Below are 12,636 nucleotides of genomic sequence, written 5' to 3'. Positions count from 1 at the left end.
CGTGTGTGGAACAAACAAGTGGCTGTGGCACGGGGGAAGCTGTGCCCTGGCACACAAGGTGCCCGTCATCTCCTCAAAGCCTGGGCACAGCTGGAGGCCGGCAGGGACCCTGGTGTCAGTCAGAGCAGCTTGAAAGCTGCTGTGTTGGAGGTGACTGGCAGGAGGAAGGAGTCCCTCGGAGCCCAGGGCTTGTTGGAGCCCAGCATGCCAGGACTTGCCTGCTTCTGCTTGACTGGGGTAGCTGAATATGCAGGGGCACATAATGGCCCCCTAGAACGGTTGCCCTGACAAAATCAAAATACTTAGAGAAGCACTTCTGTGTGGTTGACAACTGGGATCTGAGCAGATCTGCTGAAAACTGGAGGGCTGAGTGTGAGCATGCACTGGATAACACACCCTGGCTACTGCAGCATCAACACCTGCCCTCGACTCATTTGTGGCATTGCAGCAGCAGATAGAGCTGAATGTGAGCTCAGGTTTATAGCTGCCCAAGAATAGAGTCCAGGCTACCATTCCTGGATGGGATGGGAGGACATGGGGATGCTCCCTGGGAGGAGCAGCAGACTGTGCAGGGTGGGTGCTGGCAGCCCTGCTGCTGAGGGTGAGGGACTTCTCCTGTTACCTGCCCTCTGCTGCTGGCATCTCCACTGGACTCTCCCAAAGCCCTAAGTCCTCTCAGGCCTTCTGGTGCTGTGCAGATCTGGCTGCCACAGGAATATCTTAATCATCAAATTAGAGCTCAGTGGTCTTTACCCAGGTGTGGGAAGCATGAGCCATTGGGGGCTGACGGGGATGGGAACAGGCCTGGTGAAGGTTTGCTTGGTGGCCTGAGCAGCTGTGTATGAACAGGGTCAGTGTTTCAGATCATGGGCAACAGAAACTTGCTGAATCCAACATTTCTGGTAGCACTGAATCCTTCCATGTGTGGTTTATAACCTACTTTGAGCAGTAGGTGCGTGATATTACGAGTGCTCTCCGTGTGAGTCTCATGGTGTGACCTCAGGAGGGTCAAAAGTTTGTGACTCTTGAGGACAGCACATGTCTGCTATTTTTGGCCAAATTTCCTGAGAGCAGCTTGCAGATGTTCATGTTGTTGGAAGCACAGCGTTTCCAGGAGCTGGCTGGGACAGCCCAGGACAGCCATCGGGTGCCTGCTGGAGAGGTCTCTCTTTTGGGGTCTTCTTCTGGGGCTTTTAGTAATGCTGGTAATGCTGCTGCCTCCTCCTCCTCCTCCCAACCTCATGTCATGTGACACTCAGCCTTGCCATTGATTGCAAAACCAGATGGTACCTTGCTGCCAAGAGATTTTGGGAAACATCCCTCCCTGCTGCTCTCTCTGTGGGGAGAGGGTGCTCTGGGCATCATTCTGCTCGTTTCCCCAAAATAGGTCACCTCCAGCCACAGAGCTGTGGGGTTTCTGCTGTTGCAGAAAGCTGCCAGTAAGGCTGCAACCTTCAGCATGGCTGTGAGGGAGCCCATTCCTGGAAATGGGAAGCCCTCCACTGGGCTGACTGTCCATCCAACTCATCACCCAAACTTCTCCCTGATGAGTTTTAGCAGGGATTGCTTTTCCTTCTGGCAAATGAAAGCATTGGGATTTGTTTGTTTGCTTTAACCTTCTGGGAGAAGATGCCAAGGATGTGTTAGAGGAGTTTAATTTAATTTCTTGGGCTTCCAGAGGTGCTGAAACCAGAGGGTGAATCACTATCCGTCCCGTGTGGGAAGGCTGGGATCTGGATCTGTGTCGTGCCAGGGTGGAGGTCTGTGAATGGCAGGGGGGCATTTTTGAGACTCATGCAAAGGGAAGGCAGAGTGATTTATTTGCTACCAAAGCCACAACAGAGAATAACCCCCTCAGCAGAGCCAGAAAGATCATTTAATCCAAAAATCTTTGATGTCTCTCTATTGGTTTGGGGTCTCTTTGGGGCATTTAGCCTTGCCTATCCAGGGATGCTGTTACAAGTGGGTAGCTGCTGGTGAGTGGGGTCATCTCCTGGGATGGATGGATGGAAAGATGGGGTGGGAATGGCAGCATGCCAGATGGGAGTGGGCAGCCCCAGTGGTTTCTTTCAGGGGTGTTTTTTGGGGGCTGTCATAGTTTTGACAAATGCTGATATGGAGCACCCAAGTCAGGCTGCACTGCTGTGATGTAGGACCTGACCCAGATGAATTCCAAGCTGCAGCTCTACCTTTTCCATGGATGGAAGTGGCTCTGTTGGGCTCTCCCTCACCCACCACAACCATTTACTGTGACTGTGTTAAAAAAAAACAGTATCATGTCTCACCTTGTACACACCTCACCTGCCTCGATGCCTTGGTGCTGAGGGATTGGGGTTTGTGTGTGTTTCTATTAAAATTCATGATGCACAATAAAAATCGTGGCCAGACTAAAAGCTGTTCATGAAGAATTGAAGTCTGTTTCTGGTTGGGAAATGCTTTACAGGGCTAGGGGTGTGTTGAGATAAAGCAGACTTGAAGCAAAGCATGGCCGTACCTCTGCAGTTTAGGTATTTAAATAAAAAACTATTAAATCTCCTGTTCTGGCAAAGATACAAACTCAGGTGAATCGGAGAGAAACCCTGGGTTTTGGGGACCACCTCATGCTCAGTCTGCCTCTTGCTTCATGTCCTCATCTGCAAAACAGGGGTAAAACCTCTCTGTCCTGATGGTTGAGAAGGTGGAAAGAGCCCTGGACTGGGATGGGATCAATGCTCCCCGCAGGAGAAGCACTGGTGTGAGGCTACTGCAGTTGTGGGTGGCAGTCTCACATCGCTGCATCGATGTTTGCTAAAGGAGAGGTGGTGTTTGGAAGGATTTTGGGGGGGTGGTGAGGTCTGTAAGCCCTCCTGGGATGGCCAGGAGGAAAGGCAGGGCTCGCTGCTTCCCGCTGTGCTCGGGGTTAATGCAGCTGGTGCTCACAGTGCTGTGGCTTGAATCCAAAATCAGATGTTCAGAGCCCTCTCTGCAGGAATTCAAAGCACTCCTGGATTATTTCAGCGCTGGAGGTTGTAGTGAGAGGGAGAGCTGCAGCATTTAGCTTTGATTTGATTTCTCTTTCTTCTTGTGCCTTTTAAGACTTGCAGGCCTGTAACTTTCCCCTCCTACCCCCCAGGATCCACCACACCACGTCCATCTGCTCATCCCTTATCTGCAGCTGCCAGACAGCCAAGCCTTGCTCCTGTCCTCGGCAGCAGGAATGTGGCTGGTTGTGTTGACAGCCTGAGAGTGGAGATCTCCCTGTGCTTTCATGAGTTTTCCCTCCTATTTATGGCCAGGGCATTCCCACATGACAACAGAGGGAAGCCTTTTGTGTCTGTTGTCCCTACGTGGGTTGACCTTCCAATGCCAGATGTGCTGCTTGGGTAACATGTCCAAGCACAGGTTTCCTTCTGAAGGTGTCATATGGAAATCCAGATGCCATTCCTTGAAAAGCATAGAATGGTTTGGGTTGGAAGGGATCTTAGAGATCATCTCGTTCCAACCCACTGCCATGGGCAGGGACACCTTCCACTAGACCAGGTTGCTCAGAGCTTCATCCATCCTGGCCTTGAACGCTTCCAGGGATGGGGCAGCCACAGTTTTTCTGGGCAGAGTGAGAGAAATCACCTTCAGAGTGATCCAAAGAGGCACAAGCTTGGCTTTACCCCCGGGATTTGCTTGCAGGTGTCCTTAGCATTTGGGTCCTGTATAGTCTTACAAACCTGGGTCTAAAATGTCTGAAAATGTGCACACATGTTGGCAAAATCGTTATTTCAGGGGTCTGAGCTGTGGTCAGAACCAACTGAAGTTCCTTGAAGAGCTTTGGCTCTTCTCTCCTGGTGGGGATACAGCCTGTCCCAGGTCACCTGCTGATTTACCTCCAGCTACGAGGGAGGGTGAGATTGGGAACGTTTAGTGCAATATCTGAAACATGTTTCATCACCTTCTCTAAATAGCAATACTCCCCTGGCTCTCCACGATTTAACACCTTCATCTTCTTAGTGGGGAAAATAAGCTCTTTGCTCAAGAAGCAAGGGCTTTTATCTAGATTAAGGCTGAGAAGACTAAGCAGGGAAGAGGCCTTAGAGTCTGCTCAGGACTGCTACCATCTGGTGCTTGAATGAGCTTTCTGTATTCTTTGCTGAATCTCTTTGTGGCTTTGGGTTAATTTGTGCTTGTTCCCTGACAAAAATAAACCACTGAGTGTCTGACTGGTTGTCCCAGGGACAGAGGGTCTCACTGATGGGAGCTGGTAATAGCAGAGGCTCTGGGTGGTTGAAGAGCTGTGAAGTGATCACTGTTATCATTGTGCTGATGACAGAGAGCCCTAAAAATGCTGCTCTGGAGATGGCAGCTGTTGGCTCTGCAGAGGAGCCCCGGCACTGGAAAGGAGTTTGGAGCACGGCCTCTGTGTTGAACCTCTGCAGAGGTGAAAGTCTGATCCACTGCTGGGAGATTGCTGTGACAATTTATGTTATTTTTGCTAAGTGATAGTGGCTGTTGCTTTTAACTGCTCTAAGTACAATTACTGCATTTAAAAACATGTTTTTTCGAGTCCTGTGGTACTTTTTTCTTGCATGTGGTATCGCTGAGATGCTGAGCAATGTCACAAAAGGAACCCTGCAGTAAAAGGAAAGTAGATCCACACTTCTCAACACCGTTTCTAAATTATCCCTAGGTTTTCAGTCTATATTTTGGGCTGTGGCTCATCTGCACATCTCCTTTTTCTTTCTAAAGTGACTAAGCTTTTGGTGCTCCCATCTGTGGGAGGGAGAGGACTGTCCACCTGCATCCTCTCCCTCTAGCCCCATTCCTCTTCTTTAAGCTGCAGTTTCTTTCCTTCTGTTTACCCTCACAAAGTGGTTTGTGCTGTTATTTTCTTGTCATACATCCTCTTGTCCCGATGAGAAAAATAATCCTGGTTGTGCCGTTGAAAAAATTTAAATAAATAAAATTGGGAGGAGCAGATTTTGGCTTTCCTGGGACTGGGCATCACCTGCAGCGAGCAGGCCGTGAGTTGTGTTGCTGTGGCTGTTCCCCTTCCATTCCTGCCTGTCTGCATTCCCCCACAGTTGCTTTGTATTTAACATCTTCCTTTTATGAACACATTTTCCATCTGGGCTGGATTATTTAGGCATCCCAAGGAATGTTTTAAGCTGCGTCCCCCCCTCCCCCTCTTCCCGGGAAACAAGTATTTTATGCAAAAGGCTTCACCCGCCCCTCGTGCAGCGCTGGTTAATTAACTTTCTGGCAGTGAATGGGGCTGTTGGATACGGACAAGCCGAGAGGGTGGAGATGAATGAGCTCCAGTGACTGAGCACCCGGCTCTGGGCTTCTGTGCCAGGCTGGAAAAGGGAAAATCCGTGATCCCATCAAATCTTCTGACCCTTTGGGGGGGATCAGAGGAAGGGGAGCACTCACCAGCGAGGTTAAAACCTGAGCTGTACCCACTGCTGTGCTGATGGGTCTTGGGCAACTGAGCTGGGAATTGGGGCTGCTTACCTGGGGATGTGCTCGGGAACCAGCCCGAGGCAGCGTCGGGATGTTAATGCCTGGTTAAATCTCTTTGCTATAATCTAAAATCAGGCGTGGTTCTGCAAAGCCCTGGGCTGCTCTGCTCCCCTGCCGCGGTGGGAGGGGATGGGGAGCTCTGACCCTGCGAGCCCTCAGGATTGCTCGGCACAGTCCCAGTTAAACACGACCGTGTTCTCTGCCAGGGGAGTGCTGAGAGAGCACATCGTGCTGCATCAGGTCAGCCTGACTTGCATTACTGTGTTTCTGAAATGACCCAAAACCGTTTGATTATTTCAATGAAATTAAGTTGAATCTTGCTGTGGTGCACGGGGGTTGGTTTATTGCCTATTTTATCCCATGGATGAGGCTTCCCAGCAAGGTCTATCCCAGCACTGCCTGGCAGGTACCTTGTTAGGTCTACTTGGAGAAAGGCATCATCCTTGGAGCCCAGCCAGGCCAGGGACCATCCCTGAGAGAGAGGAGGAAATGCATTATTAAGGAGATACACGGTGTAAAGTTGATTCCAGCTGCCTTGATCTAGTCACCTCATCACAGTAAACTGATAACAAAATTAGTGTTTCCAGAATCAGAAAGTGTTCCTCACACAAGTGAATGCAGACTTTGATTTATAATTATTTCTGAACTTCCAAGTTTTTACTCTGGCTTGGAAAGAAATGTGATTTAAGCCTCTCTGTGGACAGGAAGCATGGATGTAGGTCAGTTTTAGCCCATGCTTGAGAGATTCGAACTGAAAACACAAAAGATTTTACTTATTCCTTCTCAAAAAAAACCCAAAAAACTTTTCAGTTTCAAGGATGAGAAAGGTGCCTGAGCTGCACTTCAGATGCTGGGAAGGTCCAGATCTTGGTGTAATACATGCTGGGGATCTTATTCCTGTTTGGAAAAATGTGCCATTCCACTCTCTCCTCTAAATATTGTATTCTCTAAATAGTATATAATTCAACTTCAGCAAAGTTAAAATGAGGAGGGCAAAAATTTTGCAACTAAAGGCTGTTGTGCTGCACATGGTGGAGTTTGCAATCTCAATTGAGAGTTTAAGCCCAAATCTTCTGCTTTTTTTGAATGCCCTGGAAACAGTCCCTTCATCCTAGCTAAAGCCTAGGATGACAGCACAGCTCGCTGAGGACACATCCAGTCAATGAACATTCACAGTCTGAAAGGCAGATGAAATTATGAGGATTTATTTGCTGCCCTCCCCCTCCCGTCTGCCTTTATCTTCCTTTCAGGCTCCATTGAGCAGCAGGTAACAGAGCTCAGAAATCACAATTTATTTATTATTTTAATCCCAGGGAGCTGCAAATGCCTTGCCTGCCTGAAATGCAGCCCTCAGGTGCCGGGGCTGATGGCAAACCCAGGCTGTGAACCTGTTTTTCCCTGGCCCTTGTCAGCAAACGTGCCCAGCGCCTGCACCGGGCAAAACGAAAAGGCTCCGAACAAGAGGGTTTTAAGCAGCTTTGCACAAATAGGATTTGTACCAGTTTGTTTCTGATAAACAAGCCCTGAGTTCAGCTCCTCCTGCTCAGCCCCAGTAGCTCCAGTGGAGAGAGGTTCTTTTGTTCCTCCCTTAACAAAAGGCACCGTGAGCTGGGCTGGGCATGTTTGTGAAGGTAACCGGGCTGGCATCGCTCTTGCCCTGCCTCTGGCACCCAGATTTGACAGGGCTGAGGCTGCCAAACAGCTGCAACTCCATCTCCATTGTGGAACTCTGGGTCCTGGATTAGGTTATGGAAGCAGGGAACAGGAGGGTCGGGATGGAGGAGAGATGTTGGTGCTCCTGCATGTGAAACCTTTCAACTTTGGAGGCCACAAATTCAAACTGGGAATGGGCAGCGATGGCTGGAAAGGCAGTGCCTGTGGTAGGAAATGGGCCAGCGAGCTTGGCTTGTGTCCTCATGGCCCCACGTTGTCCCCAGAAGCCACCTCAGCCTGGGGCTTCCAGCAGCACATCCCTTGCCCCAGAGCTGCTCCTCCAAAGGGGCGTTAATGCCAAGCAGGAATTAGAGAGCAGGTACCCAGAAGTGCTTCATCCCGGGACTCTGGCACGTGCAAAACTCAATAAACTCCTGTAATAACCGATCACCCTCTTCCCGAGACAAAACACTCTTGGAGTTGGGCTGTGGCAGCGATGGATGGGGGTGGCCCCTCCAAAACATTCGTCTTCACGTCACGGCTGGATTCTGGGAAACATTTGGAAACCATCAGGAGCGTGAGTCAAACTGACTTGTGGCTCTTGGCTCTGACCGGGTGCTGTGCTCGCTTCTCCCTCCCTGCAGAGGCTCCTCCAGGAGGGCTGGGTGTGATCCTGGTGGGGCTCCCCTTCCCAGTGATCGGCAGTGGGGTTGGCTGGGGATGGATCAGCCCCTCTGGCACTGCTGGGTGTTCATATCCCACTGTGGATCTGGTGCTGGAGCCCGGGAGGGGATACAACTGTGGCACAAAACTATCTTCGGGAAAAATCCAAGAACACGGTCCCAGAGTTTTGTCTCCCCGTTCCACATGTGAATTGGCTGTTTTCCTTACAGCACAAAAAGGTAATTCTCCATGCAAATGCTCACTGATCTTTATTCCTGCTGAAGCATCTCGAGGTTCCCTGCAGACCAAAGTGCAGAAAGTTGCCCAAGACTTTTTAATCCTGCTGGAAGGAAAGCAAAGGGTAGTTTTCAAGATGACTCCAGAAAAATGTTTGGCAGCTTTAACCTCTTGCTAAACAACTTTTGGACAGTGTATAAACAGCCTTTTGGTTTTATAAACACGGCATCCAGACTGTTGAGTGGGAAAGAAGCTGAAGCCATCACGTGAAGGGAAGATGAATTGCTTCCGGCTGCTTAAGTATTTTTGTATTTGCTCAGGGTTAAGGGTTTGAGTTTGGACATATTTTGCATGGGAAATCTGGGAGGAGAGAGAGGGGTGGCACTGCAGGGGGCAAAGCACCTGAATTTGGGAAAATATGAGATTGTAAAAGTGTTTCTAGACAGCAATCCCCATGCACATTTGATACCTGAGTGTGGGGGAAGGTCAACACTGCTCCCCTCTGCTCTGGAGGGATAAGTTTGGATGCAGAGGGATCCGTCCTCCCAGCACCCATGGGTGTGACACAGGCAGACACTTCTACAGACCATCCCTTTGGATTGAGGAAAGGCTTCTGGTACCTAACAAATGTTTTTCCACTCTTCCGATTTGACTAAGTAGTTAAACACTTGTCAGTGGCAAAAAGCACCCCAACCACCACTCAGAAACCAAAACCAACAAATCCCTCAGCATGCAACCCCTGGGAGATGAATGCAGCCTTTGCTGGAATTTAAATTTTTTAAAGTTAAAAGCCCCACAAGAAAGCACTGGAGGGACCCTCTCTTGTGCCTCCCCAGGACAGTAGAGGAGAAGCAGCAGCTGGTGGTGGGATAACAGAGTGACAGCACATTTTGGTGGCACCCAGTGAGCCTGGCCTGGTGACAAGGATGGGGCACTGGGAGGTGAAGTGGTTTGGCCAAGGATGTTGCATGAAGAATCCCCATTTCCATCTGTGGCAGCAGAATTGCTGGGAAGGGGTGTGGGGTTTGCTTTGAATCCCAATCCTTTTCTTCTAAAAACACTTGTGTAGGTGCAGCTGTTGCAGTGTAATGAACGTGATAAGGTGCAGCAAATTAATAATTAAGAAGAAAGCTTTCCACATCGTGGTTTGGGGATTTTGGCAGCTCTGTGCTCTTGCCTGTAGGAGCTTTTTCCCCTGGTACCCAGGCCTGCTTTCCTCATCCCCGGCCCCTCTCTAACTTGGGCGATGCTGAACTCAGATGAAATCAGAGTTCAGGACAGATTTCAGGCAGCAAGGGAGAGCAGGAGGAGGGTGTTTCCCTCTGTATTGCACTGATATTTCTCTGGCTGCTCAGGTTGTGTTCTCCCTTGGTTTGAGGGATGAAGACAGGGATTTTTTTTTTTTTTAATTCTTTTCACCTCCCTTTTGTAGCTTAGGCCAAATGTGGAGAATTAATTTAAAAGTGAATCTGGGATGATTTAATCCATTTCCAGGAGGAAACATAAGTGCTTCTACATGAGATTCTTTCATTTCTCCTGAAAAACATCTCTTGGTACATTCAGTGTTTCTCATCCCCGTTTATCCTGGAGTTCAGTTCATCTGCAATTCCACCTCGCAGCATTTCACAAGGCCCTTCAACCCTGTCTCACTGCTGTGCCTTGTCAAATCTGAATTGAATTAAGCTTAGGATGTGGATAGCCTTTTGTTCTTTTAAAATCACATTTTTCAATTGGGCCTTCTTCCCCGGAGATTGTCTGTTGAGACTGACTGCTCTCCTCTTGTTGGATTTGGTGGTGTCTTACAGTAAGGTTGCTTTTTTTCAAAGTAAGAGACAAAAATCACATTAACTCTGGGATTCCTTTAAATGCCATCTTGAAAGTAATGTTTCTCTTAGTCAGCTTAGTCTTTTCACAGAGTGAGTAGCACTAACCTGAATCTGATGCTGACATTTAAAATTAATCCTAATAATTCCATCCCAGTCAAGAAAAATTGGCAAGTCCTGTGCTGCCCTTCAAAGCAAGAGGGTTTGATGAGAAACTGAGCTTGGTCCCTCTTGCAAAATACCCACTTATGAAGGTCTGCAGGGTTAGACCCTCTTTTGAATATCCCACCTTGGATCATACTTGTCCCAAGTGGATTTTTCAGTTCAGGGTGGGAGTCCTGGACAAAACCTGGGATCAGGAAGGGCAAGTTATGAAATCAGTCTCCCCCATCCAAGCCTGTGAGTCCATGGATAGAGGGGGGAGCTCCAGCACTTTACAAAGCACATTGCAGAGGGCAGCACACGTGGGCTGGGAAGAGAGAAGCGTGACTGGATTGTGAACTTCCAGTAAAACCAGTCAGTGCTTCCTGGAAGTGGGAAGTTAGTTTTGTCTGTGACTAATCTGAAGCCAAATGTGTATGCTACAGGTGTGCCAAGTGGTTTGGTGGTGGGTCCCCACACGTGGGATGTTGGGGAACTGAGGATGAATGTCTCCATTTTCAGGTATTTGCTGTCAGACCTCCTGCAGCTTATTCCATCAGGTTATTGACTCACACAGTATGGATGTTCCCTGGCCTCTGCAGAATGCATTGAAAAGCTTTAATTTCTTTTTGATGTAGGAGCAAGAACATTCTTAAATCTGAGTTTTGTGGGGGAGGAGAAACTGTTGTCTTTCACGATTTCATGGTCTGAAGTTATTTCCCTTTAAAGCAGCGGATTTCTCTAACTCGCCCTTAATATTAGACATCATAAAAAGCATGAAAGGAGTTTAAAAAAAAAATAAAAAAGAAACCCCCTTGGACAAACATCTACTAATTTGAAGTTTGCACACATCTGCACTAAGGAAAAAATGCACGTTGGCTGTGGATCCGCTAATGAGTTTAGCAGAACATTTCATCAGTCAGAGCTGCCGAGCGAGCTCCAGCCCCCAGAGCACTGCAGGACAGCCCTGGTTCCCAGCACACGAGGGCTGGGGTCAGGTTTTCTGGTGCTGGGTGGGCTTGGTTTACATGTTTTGAGTGTGTATGGAAAACTGTGGGTGTCCATGAAAGCTGAGCGTTGCCATAAGGTTGGGTCTGCAGCTGGACGGGACCTTTTGAGGGTGTAGAAGTGAATAATGCTCTGGGATGGAGCGTTGCTGAGGGATCTGCACATCTTGTACCATCGAGCCACCAGTGCTGAGCCTGGAGGTTATTCTTGAGCTGCCCTGAATGGTCACAGTTCCTTTGCATCCATTCACAGGGAACATAAATCCAGCTCCTCCAACCTGGCAGTGATGGTGTTTGCTTTGCGTTGGTGTAACAAGAGCACACCCCACAATTTTGTTTCTTTTTTTTTCCCCCAGGCTTTGTCCTGTGTGCTATAAGTGAGTCTGATCAGAGAGGTTGATGAACTCTGCTCTGCTGACAGAGGTGTCAGAAGTGCAAAGGTTGGGCTTTATTTATTTACTCGGGCCATGGTTGCTGTGCAAAACCACCTCCTTGGCCAGGATCCTTGTGGGCCAAGCTCCTCTCTCCTCTAGGCAGCAGGTGGGGAAGGGAGGGGGTTTGTAGCTTCAGTCCCAAGGGGATAGGTATGGTGGCATCCCACAAATGTGAGATGGCCCCCTGGATGGACCTGAAGAGGTAGAGAGATGTCTGTGCCTTCCTGGTGTGGTCAGTCCTGCAGCCTGTGCTGACAAAGCTGCCCCAACTCATGGGAAACGGCACAAACAGCCCTTTTTAAAGTGGTTGAAAATCAGAGATGGGCTGGATTTGGTTCTCCATGTGCCTGGAATGAGTGATGGCTCTTGGCATAAGGGAGGTGTGTGCTTTTCCCTTCATCCTGGATGAGATGCTCTGTTTGTACAGAGCTGTGTCTCTTTGGAGGAGGCCCCGTGGCCTCAAATTCTGGAGGAGTGCAGGGAACGGGGGATCTCAGCCCTGGCAGGGGTTTCTCTTTCTGCTTCTTTTCCATTATTCAATATTTTTGTTGGAAAGGTGAACCGACCTGACCTCGCCGGCTTCTTGCTGTACCACAGGCTTACAGATGTAAGTAAAGAACCGGCTCTGAGATGAAACTCAGGGACAGGCAGAGGATTTTAGGGCTGGAAGCACCTTGTCTGCCAGCTCCTGTTAGGCAGGAAGGTTGTGTGTACCAGCAGCACTGAGACTGCAGTTGCTGCCCAGGAAAGTACAATATAGACAATGCTCCATCTATTCCAGTGGGAAAACCACCTCGTGCAGAACGAACACACGAGGTGACCGGTCCTGTCCCACGGATTTTGGGGCACAGTGTCAGGCTCCAGGTCTGAAATGACGCTGCTTCAATTGCATTTTCAGACACAGACCCCACAGAGCGTCTTGCAGAGTCACAAAAGCCCTTCTTTAATGTCATTATGTGTCATAACCCTGCTAAGAGGGCTGATCCTTTTGAAGGGAGGAGGCTGTACCTAGGATGACGTCTGCAGGGGAAAATGCTGCTGGAGGGGTGTCAGGCACCACTTCCCGCTGCCTCCTGTTGACATTGGCAAACTGGCTGCCTCTCCCTGACTTCTCCAGGGAGATTTACTGCCAGGTGAGGCCTTTGGTTAACACAAACTTGTGGTTTCTGCAAACCATTTGGCTGCGTG

Source organism: Neopelma chrysocephalum, unplaced genomic scaffold, assembly GCF_003984885.1.
Source record: "Neopelma chrysocephalum unplaced genomic scaffold, ASM398488v2 Primary Assembly neopelma1_82, whole genome shotgun sequence".
In the NCBI taxonomy this organism is placed as follows: domain Eukaryota; kingdom Metazoa; phylum Chordata; class Aves; order Passeriformes; family Pipridae; genus Neopelma; species Neopelma chrysocephalum.
The sequence above is the reverse complement of the archived record's forward strand: the minus strand, read 5'-3'. Positions refer to the sequence as shown.